The sequence below is a fragment of the Pundamilia nyererei genome, unplaced genomic scaffold (assembly GCF_000239375.1).
Source record: "Pundamilia nyererei isolate P.nyererei 1_Seehausen unplaced genomic scaffold, PunNye1.0 scaffold00193, whole genome shotgun sequence".
Lineage (NCBI taxonomy): Eukaryota > Metazoa > Chordata > Actinopteri > Cichliformes > Cichlidae > Pundamilia > Pundamilia nyererei.
Genome location: NW_005187594.1, coordinates 987,545 through 992,289, shown reverse-complemented (window position 1 = coordinate 992,289; position 4,745 = coordinate 987,545). Strand labels below are relative to the sequence as shown.

Sequence of the window (4,745 nt, the reverse complement as noted above, 5' to 3'; positions counted from 1 at the left end):
GTGTGTGTGTGTGTGTGTGTGTGTGTGTGTGTGTGTGTTGGGGGGTGGGGGGTGAGGGGGCGTAATGACAACATCATAGGACACCCCTCATATTTTCATTTCCATTTAGGTCTCTCTCTTTCACCCCTCTCTTTCTCTCAGGTTTTTTTTCCACTGTTGGTTATTATTTTTAAGCCCACTTCAGTTTTCTTTCTTTAAGTGTTGTTGCACTGCTGCTTCATCTTCCACCTCGGTGCTTTCAAGTCAAAACGCAAGACTCTTTAAATGCTTTCTTTAAAACCCTGTTAGTGAAGCTTTAAAACCAAATTGATCACATACAATCTTTTTTTGCTATAATGTTAGCGTAATGTGCACCTTCTATGTTAGTCTTGTCCCTCTCACTCTGTCCTCCGTTACATACGTCTTAAGTGACGTTTATGCGGCGAGGCAGCAGCAGAAATATTGAAAAGAAATTCTGAAAAAATCTTGAAAACTATTTATGATGAAGGAAATTTACATTTAAATGAATGCTAATATTTTATCCATACTTTAAAAGAGTCGGATTGATGTGAACAAAAACACATAGCAAAGTCATCCTGCCGAAAGAGAAAACTACAGGAACTTAGCCCAGGAGCTTAAGCATTTTTCCCACAAACTTTGCATTTGTCGATGATATGTCCCAAGCAGTATTTTCAGATGAGGTCAGCAATTTTAATAAACCTTTTACTGTGAGCGACTGTCTTGTTTTATATGTTGACCTCACCACGTGATTTTTTTTTTGCTTGTTGCCTCCTATAGACTTTAAAGTACACAGATGCTCTCTACAATTTCAAAAATAAATAATTAAAGCTAAATGTAATACCAGGTTAACTTTATAGACCATAAAATATAATTTATGATTAATAATGATACACATCGTTAGTGACACTGTTTGGACATTTACTAGTTAACCTGGGCCTGGTTAGAGAATGCCCACGTGGCCTATAGTAGCATATAGACAGCCTTTAAGTGGGATTTTTAAAACATCTAAAAAATACTTCTATACAAACCTCTAAAATATAGGTTTATTGAGAGTATTGCCTCAATACCCTCAAAAAAGTTCAATTTGTTAAAATATAAACTTTTAGGTTATATATAACCAATATAACAGGAAGTGAAAAGCACAAAAAAGTCAAAGACTTTATTAGAGTTAAAGTTATGGTGACACGTGGAAAAAACAATCTACATGTGTGGTTGTAGAGCCAAAATTACTGCCTGCTTGCATGGCTAGATCCAGCTCAATTAGCATAATTCTTGAGTGACGTTGACTTTTTGATGAGGGAATCATCTCGTCCAGCCGTCAATTTGGTTACTCCGTTCGTTACAGGGCCTGTGAGAGTCTCTGATACTGGGGCATATTTTCACCATCATAACGAGAATATCCAGGCTACTACCACAACCACAAAGAAGACTGTAGGCTGTAAACTGGTGCTGCTGCTAGCCGTGTGCAAGGCACACACCTATAGCCTACCTAAGACCGAAGCAAGGAGCACAGATCCGGGGCAGACGGGAATAATACCAGGGGAAAATGAGCCTCGGGGAGACTTAGAGAAGAAGAGCCGTAAGGAAATAAAAAATAAGAATAGAAAACTACCTAAAATAAGATGAAGTGACATTTTGTGGCGGACATACTCCTCTGTGGCTGTGTGAATGACTGGCCGGCCGTGTGAAGGACAGTGGCTAAAAGAGAAAGAAATTTGAGGCCATTGTTATCAGCCAGAAGCGGTGCAGGCAGCGCTGGCGCTGGGGTGGAGGGTGGGTGGGGTGGGGGGGATGGGGGGAGGCGGGGGGTAGCAGGCATGCTCCCCGGTAAGCTCGTTCAGCTCATGCCCTAACTAGCCTGCCTGTAGCCTGCACCGAGCCCGTCTGTTAATTCTTCCCGCACACTGAGCCCCCGCCGATAGTCTTGGATCCCTCCGACTCTCTCATCCGCCAGTCGTTCATGCCACAAGGTGTCCTGTTCGCGCAGCCCGGTCTGCCGCTGCTGGGGCTTCAGGAGGTGTTGTTGAGGTGGTGGTCGCGAGCAGCCGTGCTAGTCTCGAGACAGCACCGGAGGAGTAGCGGGGTTTGCGGAGAGGAGAGAGGAGAGGAGGAGGAGGAGGAGGAAGAAGAAGAGGAGAGCAAAACGGACGACCAAACGAGCGGATTTGTTATTTAATTATCTGTTATTGTTGATTACCAACTGAACGCGTGCGAGGACTAATCTATGATGCGGTGCTGTTGGGTCCGTGCCGGACTGGACTGGGATCACCGGTGCTAAGGCAGGTAAGGAACATCATCGGCGGGCAAGCAGGCCAGCCGGTCATGCGCGAGCTCATACAACAAGCCAGAAATACATAGTGTGTTTGCTCGCTGTGCAGTTTGTGGACGCGGAGTGGCTGGCTCAGTGATTTATGGCCTGTATGACTTCAATCCCGGTTCAAGAAGAGTTCACAATGCTTTAAACTGCCGTAGCTACCCGCCACAAGCAACCCCCCTTTTTCTTTCGACCGTCCATCTCTGTCCTTTTCTGTTCAGCTTTTTCCGTCCTCATCTCTTCCACTACGCTTTCCACGCCTCTTCCTCACTTAAATTATATTTAGGAGCGATGGCCGGCTGTTTTTCTGTAATGGGTGATGCACTTTTCTCGTTCAATTTTTGTCCCTCCACAGGCTCCTGTTTTATTATCATTTGGGTATATGGGATGCATTGTAATTATTCCTAAAATATTTTGATGGTGTAATTTTAATCACACATGAATATTTAGCGCCTTTAGCGATTTCAGTCTAAAATGAGACCGTGAACATAGCAACAATAGCTCAGATATGGCCAATTCTTTATTTTTTGTCGTTTAGAGTCTGTATAATTGGCCTCTCTCTCCCTCCCTCTCTCTCTCTCTCTCTCTCTCTCTCTCTCTCTCTCTCTCTCTCTCTGTGTTAATGGGATAAATAATACGTGGATTGTCCAAGTTAATGCATTCTCTCTGTCTCACTGTCTACATAGCTCTTCATGGCAGACGCCATTTGTAATTTTATATCCCAGGATAAAACACAGACACTGGACACCAAGGCCGACCCGCCTCCTCTCTACCCCCCCACACCACTTCTCTTCCCTCTCCCCCTCTCTATCTCCCTCTCTGTGTTGTTTTTGTTTGGGTGGCTGTTTCTCTGTCAGTGTAAGTGGATTATTCAGGCAGGCGTCTAGCAAAGTTGGTGATTGTATTAAGCTGTAGCACTACAAGCCAGGGGCAGAGACATTACGTGTCCCGTTTAATGGCGAAACAGCGATATGATTTAATAACATATTCCTCCTACACTCACTGCCATGCCTCCCCACTCCCCCCCACCCGCCTCCATCTTTCTCCCTCTGTCGTTGGGACTATTCCTTAGAGTAAATAATTAGGATTCCAGGTTGTCTACTAGAAAGATAAATGGGTGACATGTGTGACGTGCTGAGAGCCGGAGAAAGGCTGGACTATTTGATTTTGAGAAAAAAATGGGAACACATTTTAAAATAGTTGAAAAGTGAATTATATTATTTTAGCACAATTTTACCAATCTATAAAGTTATTGGTGACTGAACTGCGATTTTTTGGTTTTACTGGTAGAAGACAGATATCAATAAAACAAATTTGATGGTTTTTGTTGTTATCACGCTGATAGCATTACTATCTCCAATTCCTTCTTCTAGTATCTTAAGTTATGTTGGCGATATATCATTAAGGCCTGTTCTTTATATATACCGTGTGCAGAACCATCAGTAGGCTATATGAAGTAGACTTCGATACACACAATCCTATTTTCGGTGCAGCTTTCATGAAGCTCGGGCCTGGTATCTGTCATTCTAATGTATCGTCTTACCTTCGCACGTGCTTCAGCAAATTCTTTTCTTTTTGTTTTGTTTTTTTTAAACCTTATTTTTTTCTATACATTTCTCCTAAACGAGATCCACTATAGCAGGACTAATACAAAATATCTTCGACATTAGAGCGAAATAAAAGAGATGGCTAATAATAGTGAGCCGTTGTTGCAATATGGAGCCGGGAGCCAGGCTAAAATACTGGTAGGGTTAACTTGGAAAGCCCCAGTAGGCCTAGTTTTAGATGTAGCTAGTGCTAGCGCTGCTCAGCTTGTGTGTAATGGAAGAGCTGCTTCATCTCCTCTTTTCTGCGTCAGACAGTTTATCTCCACAGAAGAAACGAATGCCAGGTGTTCTCTCGTGTCTGTCAAGCCGGCCTTTTACGGCCACAGGCCCACACCAGCGGTGAGCGCAAGATACAGTGTGTGGAGGCTAACCCTGCTGTTTTTCCTTTCCTTTTTTCTCTCTTTCTCTCTTTTTAACTAAAGGCGCCGTGATTGAGCATTCTGACCGCTTAACCCTCATGGGTTGTTGAGTAGTGAAATTTCTGCCGGGAGCCTCCTTTCTTTCTTGTCTTGTCTTTTTTTTTTTTTGCAAAAAACAATATAAATCGTATATTGTTGAGCGCAATTACATTTTATAATATGTTTCCATTTACTGTTTACCTCACGATAAATCAATCAATAAATCAGTAAATACATAAAACATTACTTGTATACTGAGATCCGAGTTCTAACCTATACTTCACCTTTTAAATACTTTTCGTCATCAGTAATATTTGTTACTTTTTCTCCGTTTAAGATAGATAGATAGATAGATAGATAGATAGATAGATAGATAGATAGATAGATAGATAGATAGATAGATAGATAGATAGATAGATAGATAGA

General features: G+C 42.3%; 1 protein-coding gene across 8 annotated transcripts in view; it reads left to right on the top strand.

Annotated features, from left to right (window-relative positions):
* The window catches only part of hoxb3a (homeobox B3a), a 37,449-nt gene that overhangs the window by 24,350 nt on the left and 8,354 nt on the right, over nt 1-4,745 (top strand). The window contains exon 1 of one of the 8 annotated variants that reach the window (XM_013914401.1): nt 1,971-2,283. The exons of the other annotated variants lie outside the window; for them this stretch is intronic. The gene's annotated coding sequence lies outside the window, so the exon portion shown is untranslated. Of the gene's footprint in view, nt 1-1,970; nt 2,284-4,745 lie in introns of those variants that run through there. 8 annotated transcript variants of the gene reach the window in all.